General features: G+C 39.0%; 1 long non-coding RNA gene across 1 annotated transcript; it reads right to left on the bottom strand.

Moving 5' to 3' along the window:
• Window positions 1-1,461: 1,461 nt before the first annotated feature.
• On the bottom strand, window positions 1,462-6,414 carry LOC147655684 (uncharacterized). Its single transcript, XR_015289992.1, has 2 exons — window positions 6,187-6,414; window positions 1,462-4,206 (listed from the first exon to the last, which is right to left on the bottom strand). It is a non-coding gene; the product is annotated as an uncharacterized LOC147655684 (long non-coding RNA).
• Window positions 6,415-9,818: the final 3,404 nt, after the last annotated feature.

The raw sequence follows: 9,818 nt of genomic DNA, 5'->3' as shown, positions 1-9,818 counted from the left end.
GTAGGCATTTCTGTATTTTATTTGACTCCTATTGCAGGCAATGACAGCTTCTGCAATGCTTCTACTATGTACATGAAATTAATTTTAAAAGGGGGATTTTGTTGCCTTATATAACTAGTATTTTGCAGTTTATCAAGGAGTTTTAGTTTAACTCACAGAAAAAGGAAAATACCCAACTACATTCTCAGGAGACATTCTTTAAAAGTTGTTGGACAATTACACGGCAGTAAAGTTTACAAGAAGCAATTTACTTTCTCTAAATTCAATATACACTAAGTTGCTGGCAATTTTCAATCCTATTGTATCACAGCTGCTTTAATGCTCTATGGAAGTAGCAATTTCATTGCTAACCATTAATCTTCAAACATTTTTAGAAGCTCATAAGAGTAAGCCTGGAAAGTCACAGCATCAGAGAGCACAGGGATGAAATAGACCCTGAAAGTTCATCTAAGCAGTATCAGCAATGCCTAGACCACTTCTGGCAGATGTGTTTTTAACCTCTTCATTGGAAACTGAGGCGGTGAAGGGACAAACATACAGCAAGTCACTGAGACCAAAGACTTCAAACTGAGAAATACTTCACTACAAAGGTTCCTCACATGGACAAACTTCCCTCTTAATCTCACTAAAAGGGTTATGAAGCATCTGAACAGGCTGCCCAGGTTAGTGAGAATCACAGTCTCTGGAGGTATTTAAAAGATGTGTGGATGCAGCACTTAGAGACATTCTACAGTGGTGGACTTGGCAGTGCTGGCTAAATGGTTGGACTCAATGATCTTAAAGGTATTTTCCAACCTAAATGATTCTGCAATGAAGTTAATCCCTGATATTCTTTATGAAGATAAGACAAATACATCTGCAGCTGTCACTCGCCTAAAGCAATGGTATATTGAGATAAAACATCTGTATTCAGCACCATGTGTTGGCAACAACTTGGTCACACAGGATCCACATGGAGGAAGGAAGCTGCTCCTTAACACTGGTGTCAAGGGGCATATTTTATTACTGGGTGAACAATCTCCAGCTCAGCTGCAAGATAAATGTTCCCTTATCCAGTGCATTTATGCTGCTGCTTTAGCCCCACCATAGCTGCCCTGGGTATGAGCCAGGTCTGTCTCCAGACCCTTGGAAGGTATGAAGGGGCTCCTCAGGAAGCCCACTCTGCCCTAATTGCTGGGCACTTTGCATGGTCCCTGAGGAAGGACAGGGAAGGACTGGGTATGTATTTGGGACACAGAGACAGCAAGAGCCCTACAGCCTGCAAGGCAGGTCCCCAACATGACCTTCTGTTCAGGACACCTCTTGAGAAGGCCGTCATAACAACCCAAAGTCCTGTCATGTGGATCCAACTTTCCAATTATCAGATTTTTCCCATCCAATTAATAAAAACCCTCAGTGCTATTGCCATCATCTTTACCATCAGCCTTGTAATTTAGCTGAGGTTCACCAAGGTGAAGCCAGTGAAGAGGGATTATATTTTATTGTTCAAATAACCAATCCAAAGAGAAGTTGGTAATCATTACAGTTACACATTGCATAAATATCTGTTCCACTGCAAAATGCAATTCATATTACATAAATGCGTTAGCAATATTGCATTTATATAACAGCAAAGAAAATTAAGAATGACCTTAGCAAGGAAAACATTAATCAGCTTGCTCTATCAAGCAACTTTAAAACAAATTGTAGCAGCCTACAGATGCCTTTTAGTCAACCAAGAATTGCTCATCCAAACACAACTAACTGACATTTGAGACAGAAATTTCACTGATATGAACGTTTTAATGAACATTTTGATACTGAGATTTAAGAAGGCTGTAATTTTAATAAGAAAGGAGAAAAAAGAAAACAAAAACACTTGGGATTTGAGAAAGAAATTCCCAGTAATTAATTTATCCTTTGCTCAAGAAAAAGACTTTTTTTTGGAAGTACATTGTGTTTTTATCCCCAACTGGTTCCACGCACTGCTCCAAATGCTAAGTATCTATAGAACAGCTCCAGCTTCAAACTATGCTAATGACCAGACATCAAGAATTTTTTCTGGGCATGAAAACAATTTCACTCTTGGACTGAGTTATCTGAAGGAGACATTGCTGTGTCTGCTATCTGGAACAGTTCAATGAAAAAGTAAGAACTTCAAATTAAAATAATTTTGGCAAAACCTGCATGGCTTTTGGAGGGCTTCACTTCAAGCACAGTTTCATGTTCAAACTGGACTTGGGTCCCAAACGCTTGCAGCAGATTGAGGAACGCCTGTTCTCCGATGCAGTGAGGATTAACCTGCTACTTTGTATGTTCATCTGATGAAGTATACAATAAAAAGAAATCACTCTTGCAAAGTGACTCAAAAAAATCTGAGTACAATTTGATTTAAGTCAAGGATTACAGTATGCAAAACTCACTTGCCTGTTACACATAGTAACAGTAAGACAGACAGCATGATGTCTGTTAAAGATATGCTAAATGTATTCTCACCAGCACAGAAGAAAATGCAATATCCTCAATGGTTAAAATTCTAATTATTCTAACTATAATTAATGGATACCACATACCTAAATAAAAGAAGTGGCACTTTCTGGATTCTTCATGCTAACACCATCAGGTTTCAATACCTCAAAGACTTTGTTTCATGGGTAGTTTCTCATGCAGTAGTGCTCCCTTTATTGCATGTGGATTATTGTAACACTTCTAGCATAAACTCAGAGGGGGGAAAAATGCTTTCCACAAGGCTTGGTTCTATTCCAAAGCAGAGAGAAAGAAAAACACCCACTGGCCTACTTGAATATTGAAATAGGTCCTTAGCAACTGGAGCCAATGTGACCTGGACTTTGTCAGTGCTGAACACAAGCGTGCAAGTTCCAGTGGGCTTCATGTTTCTCTTGCACCTAGGGGTAGCTTTTGGCCTGTTCACTTAAACCCTCACCACACAGCTTGGCAATGGATTCCAGGCACTGAAACTTCAATGGCATTTCAGACACAGGGGTTTAATTTGGTTTGGCTTGGTGTGAGTTTTAGACACTTGCGTGCCATGAGGTTTGACAACAGGCCCCTGCTCAGCACTGAGCTGTACCTCCTAGCCCCTATTGCTCCTGGTACTGAGAACACAGCTGAGAATCAAGACTGATGATTACCGTCTGTGAGAAAAGTTTTTTTCAATATCGCAGGTAAGCAGAATATTCACTGTGTCTGATCCACAAGGAAACGAGACACAATTTCTCCCAATCAAGTTCTAGTACAAACTGCTTACCCACAACATTAAACATGCTGACAAGGTATGGGCTGAAATTAACACTATTTTTTTTTTTTCCCAGCCAGAATATAGGAGTGACATGCCAAACGAGAGGATGGAATTAGCAATTAGTGTCACTTGGCTTCACCGTTCAATATGCATACGTGAAGAGGCATGACAGCAGATCCAGACGGATAACACGAGGAAACAGTCGGTACATGGTGGGATCAGTATGTTGTGCAATTTAAACAAACAGTGCCTAATATCAAGTAGGATGAGTCACGAGCATGCAGATGATCCCCAAGATTTCTCAGTGAGCAGATGCAGATCTCTGTGCTTCTTTCACGAGTGTGTAAGAATTATCTTTAAATGCAAAACTCCTCCGTTTTTTGTGTCATGTTGAATAAATCAAGTAGTGGTACAGTCCTTCTTGGACATGGTATTAGGCAGCTTATTATGACATTTGACTTTACACAGGTTTGTCAGAAACAGAGCAGATCTCGCATTGTGGCATTGTGCCAAAAAGTACAACTACTTATTCTTGCAGGGCAGCAGGATTTCCACTGCTAGTTCAATGTGAGAAATTACTGGGTAGGCAGAAACACAGGCTAGATAGAAAACTAACTCAAATGACAAGTAATAACTGGTTCTTCTTACTGATTTAATCCCTAAAAAGTACAGTTCTGTGGATGATGATACACCATTTTCATTAACTCAAACCAGAGGGAAAACTGCAAACACATACAGTAAGGCAGGATGAGAGTATAAATTCCCAGATTTCAAACCCTTAAACAAACAGTTCAAACTCAATTGTTCAGTCCTAGGAAAAAAAAAAAAAGACAACAATGCCTCCAATTTCAAAGTCTAATTAGAGACTTCTCTAATACCTTGACTTATTTCAAGGTATACATTTCTGAAGGTTTTCAGAGAAACTGGCCCATCATTACTTGAATAATCTTGTGTTCTAGTTTGGCTTTCTGTAAAAGAGAAAGGATAATACACACACATGTGAGTGTCTACATGGGTTTATTCTTCATGTACAAAGGCCATGTTTTGTATCTGAGCACCACGCAAGACATTAAAAAGAGAAGATCGTATAAGTGATGAGGAATAGACATTTAAATACCCAAATTCACTGCCTTGCTTAACCATCTATGACGTGCTCTAGAGGCACGTTGCCTCAGTGTTTCACTGCATACGTTCCAAGACCACGTGGAGGAACTACTTCTTTTCAGCAGAACTGTTTACATGTGCAATATTTCACCATCCACAGAAAGACAAATATTAACATTGGCCGCCCTAGTAGAAAACCCATATTCTGATTTTCAGCAGCAGAGATTTTAAAGGCTTTGTGAAAACTTAAAATCTTTATTCAAACTGATAGATTGTGCTTATATTCATCTAGGACTGAATTCTTTGTGTCTGCTTGAAAGAGCTGGAGAAATACTAAAGGTTTCTGCAAGGCATGACCATGTGTTCCATAGCTTTCCAAGCTCTACAACACAATCTCCTGGACTTCCACAGACTGACGCTATTTCATTTGGTCAGCAATGATATACACAAAATAATTAACTTCAATCTGTGGTAAATGAGTATTAATCATCCTTGGACTACTCCACAGATGTACTCTCCACCAAAAACAGCTCATACTACCACGGAATGAATCTATCCTCCTTGGATAGATGCAGCCTTCACAGATGCATTCCACTAAACACAGCTCATACAAGTGTCTGTTCTAGCTATGGTGCACCAGGACTCTTTCTGACTCTACAAAAAGACTTGTGGAAAACTGGGGTAATGGCATGAGGCTACAAGTTCAAAACTGTAAATTCTGATCAAGACTCAATCCAGAGATTTGATCTGCAATCTAGACACCATAGAAAAGGTATTGTAAGTTTGAGAGGGAGACAGGAAATAGACAAACAAGCATATATGCATAAATTAGGCAGGCATAAATGATATATATAAATGCATCTAATCTCTCATAACTGCATAAAAAACCTTACTCTTCTGGCACCTACATGGGATACTGCCATTCTTTCTGAAAACAGGAATTCCCTAGTAGTTGGAAGCTCAGGAACCAGGCTCTGCAGAGCAATATCTATCTCTCTCACTGCTCCTACTCCTCTTGATAGCACATCAAATGCAGCACATTCTGCAACCCCAAAACTTCACCACAACTTTTATCTTCCTAACCCTGGAGTTCAGAAAACTCAAGAGTTTTCCCCAAGTGTTGCTCTGACACAGTTAACAGAATCTTTGGGTTATGTTCTGTCTGATGCCAAAAAATTTCACTATCTTCCCTGGACAGGGAAATGAAGCAAGGTGTGGTTTTGTGGTTTTATCACTTATTTCCCAGTTTCTTTGTGTCTTTTAATACTAAAAATCCAGTAACAAGTGTCCAATGACACTAAAACCTGGCCATTCTCTCTTTTTGATCTAGGATGAACAAATAATCAAGTGATAAAAGAGGGAAAATTTAGATTAGGTTTTACCTCTTATCCTGGTCTGCCCACAAACAGGCTGTGGTTTACACATGGGTAATTCCCTGCCCTGTTCAGACAGAGCAATGTGAACAATTTGCTGTAACTAGATGGTATTTGTAATTCAAGCTGTATATACAGGTCATCTGCAATGTTATGCTTCTCTTCCCTGATGAATTAACTCCTAGAGGTTGGCTTCTGGTGGGAATACTCATGGTTCTGCATTCATCATCTGTGCTAAACACTCACAGCTTTCCTAAACATCCCTGCCAGTAAACACTCATTGGAGAGCTGGAACACAAAGAAAGAATTTGTTGAAAATTTCTAATGATACTTTGAAGCAAGGAAAGCCATTTGCTTTATGTTTATGATTAGCACACTAAGTTCCTGACCTGGTCAGACCTTAAGGTGGTACCACAGAATAGATGTTAATTTGCAACAAATAATAAATCAAACTGGTCTAGTTTGACTCACCCAAACACCACAAAAAAAGGGTTGGTACTGAGGCTCTTCCCTGGGCAGTTAGCCAAGAAATCCAGTGCTGTGTCACTTTTATCCACATTCCCCTCTGCATCATCAGTCTGGCTACAACCAGCTACAATCTTAGTGAAGGCTCTTCCCAAGAAACCTGCATGAAATCTCAGTACACAAACATCAGCTAATCAGAGCATCAGTCCCCTCACCCAAGCCACTACATTCCTTACTCTCGAGCTGTCAGCTTTTCAACTAAATGGATTCCCTCTGGCATACAGGGAGAGATACAGGTGAGGTTAATGGTGGGACTCAGCTCACCTGGCTTTAGCCATTTGAAGATGCATGGGTTAAACCAGCTGCCTAGGGTCCCTCTCTAGTCAGTGCAGACAGCTACATTTAGGAGCAGGTTTGATCCTTGTATTTCAGAAAGCTGTAAGACTGCTCCCATCTCTTTCCTGTAGCCCTGATCAAGCCTCCCAATAAGATTAGGTCTTGGATATGGAGATAACACTCTGTGAAAAGACAAAATGCCTGATCCATCCAAGAGAACAAGATTGTGAATCTCGTAAGCTACAAATTCCAAAAGAACAATCAACTTCTTAATAAGTACAACAGTTCTAAAAAAAAAATAAAAAAATTAAATACAGAATATCTTTCATGAAGGATTAAAAAAAAAAAAAAAAAAAGGAGAAAAGCCCCCATACCAAACCCCAAATCCAGGGTGGAAGGAATGGGGCAGTAATAAGCAACAGTTTTCTATAAGACAACACTTCCAAAAGAAAAATCATTCATCATATTATTGCAAGCATAAGCGTGCCTTTTATCCATCATTGCTGTAGAGTGATAACGCTTTCAGGCTGCTTCCCCTTAGAGTCCCAAGAGGAAAACAGAGATTTTTGCCAAGTCGCCTGTTGCTACTTTTTATCCTGAGTGCTGCCTTTCATCATTACAGAATGGGAATTCTGCCACTGATTTCAAAGACTCTCATGATCATAATTGTAACTTAAGCTTTATATTAATGTACATGTGTTTAATTTAATTGCTTTGTTTAAAGATAAAAGAAAAAATGGATTTCAATTCTCTCAACTGATTTCACTGCACATGTTCATGGTTCTGTAGTTAAAAATCTTATGCAGCTTTTTTCCTCCCCCCACGGGGAAACAGCAATATAAGAACCACACCTATCTGTGTAATGAAAATAGCTAGAAAATGTTTACATTTTCTCCATTGTAATGGAAATTTTGCACTGTTCTGCTGTTAAACTGATTTCTCAAGTCCTTATAATCTAATGTTTTAAAGGTAATTTCATGCAAATATGTCTGGAGAGGAGGCTAGAAGCTTAACCATCTTTAAAAAACAAGGGAAAAAATGCTTTAAGGCCATAGCATTGTAGGCATAAATCAGCACAGTTCTCTTAGTAGAGTTGCATTAATTTACATTTGCATTATTTGTTTCAGAGGCTTAGTCACTCTGAGGCAGCAACATGTGACAATCTGAAATCAATTTTATAGAATAAGATAACACATCCAACTTCACATTTACATAGATTGAAAGTAGGTGAGCCAACCATGCTTATGCGTGCAAAGGAGCATTCAGCTCACGCAGAGATTCCTCTCAGCAGCAATCCTCTCCACACTGGGAAAGGCTACACACAAACATTTATTATAACTTCTTAACACAGCTCTAAGCTTGGGGTTCAAGAGTAAGTATGCTCCCCACCCTGGCTGGTGGCCAAGGGAGCAAGGATCAATCTGGAAAAATCCACACCTAACTTGCCTATGAGGAAAAAAGATGATTTTATTTCCTGTAATTAACAGATATTTGAAGTACAGATAGAGGAGAGGGAAGGAAAGGTTGTCTCTTGGTCTTTTTCCTTGGATTTTTTTTTTCAGTCCTAATTCAATATTAAGGATTTGAAAACTTTATGTAAAAAATTGGTGGTGATCTCAGTGAGTTTACATAGTCTAACAACTTTTTTTAACCCCCAAGACTACGATCTAAAGGATGGGTAACAAATATTCTTCTTTTAATCACAACAACACATCCATGAGATGTCTTACTGTTAGGGTTTGAAGGGGTGGGTGTTCAATTTTAATGTTAATAGATAGCTTTTGCTTTATCCCATTCTTAAACCAGGCCTTCATTTTTGTATTCTGTTCAAGTCAGAAATAAATTCATGGTGTTTCCATTACTCTTATCTTGAAGCACTCTCTTTAACTCATATTTAATGGATTGATCTACTGGACAGAAAAGAACTGCTTTGTACTTTAATGGTAGCAGCCATGAACATTAACCTGAGCCCAGGCAGAGCACACAAAGGAAGCTTGACAAAGTTCACAACATCTGCCTAACTGCAAAAGGGCTTCTGCACACCTGCTCCTGCCTATGAAAACACCAGGTAGAACATCTGAGTTTCTTGTTTCCTTCCACTCATGTAGGTTGTGGCACAGTAGAACGCATCATTTGCTGTACACTAAAATACACTGCTAATGGTACAAGTGGGGTTGGAAGAACAGGATAATCTAATGATTCTGGTCACATTATTACCTGTGCATTTAAAAAATTGCTAGTTTTATTTTATTATGTATTTATTTTTGAAAGGTTTCTTATTGCCAGAGTGAGCCAGAGTACAAATAGGATGAAAACAGCACAAAATATAATTACACCAGGAAAAGATGAAGTAGTTTCAAGAGAAAAACTGCACATTGTCCATATACTCTGTTCTCAATAGTTCAAGGGTTATTGAAAATCATCATAATGACCACCAGATCTGTATTTTCACATTACTTTAGGCACATATTAAGGTAGAGCAAATTTAAGCAAGTGGAATTCAGTGTATTATAAGCTTACATCAAAACTACCTTAAATCAATGCTCCTGTAAATGGTCACTTTGATGTTCAAGAACCAAATGTAGCCTGAGCTGATTCTGGCCATATCATTTCACATGGCTCCTTTGGTTACTGAAAATCATACATTTTATCTACCTGTGGACTGCTTAGACCCAGGTGAACCTGTTATCTTTTCTCTCAGACTCTGCTGCTCTTTAAAAAAAAAAAAAAATTACCATCTAGAAGCAATGGAAATAAGATTCTAATGTCTGAACCAGAAATTATCCATTGTTCTAAAATCTGAAGTTTCAAAATATTACTGGAAAACAGTTGTTCTTCTGCTAGTAGAAGACACAGGTGGCCAGCGTATCAGCTGGTGTGTCTGGATCTGCATCAGACAAGATGTGTCTGGATGCAAAGCACTTCAAAGTGACAGAAGTGCCCCCACTGGCACTGACCTGACTGCGATGGCCACAGACTGGCAACTGAAACTACTTTTGAAGTATGTTATCTTTTGCCCCCTCTCTGAACTATGCTCTATTTAATCTGTTCTTCTCTGGTATGTAAAAGAAGACCTACAGGCAAAGCCTCCTTTCCCTTTTCTTTTTAACTCGGAGGAAATCTTGGAGCAAATCCCTATTCTGTTGGACAGGCACTTTCTTTGGAAAAGGTGGAGATCACCATAATTTCCTGGCCACTCCACTGCCCTATGTACAGCCTGCCTTTCAAAGTCACAAAGCCAGAAGTAACACTTATGGTCTCCAAGTTTCCACAGCTAACTTTACCCAGTTCTTGCACCTTTT

Source organism: Cyanistes caeruleus, chromosome 1 (assembly GCF_971803275.1).
Source record: "Cyanistes caeruleus chromosome 1, bCyaCae1.hap1.1, whole genome shotgun sequence".
NCBI classification, from domain to species: Eukaryota; Metazoa; Chordata; class Aves; order Passeriformes; family Paridae; genus Cyanistes; species Cyanistes caeruleus.
This window is presented reverse-complemented; position numbering and strand designations above follow the sequence as displayed.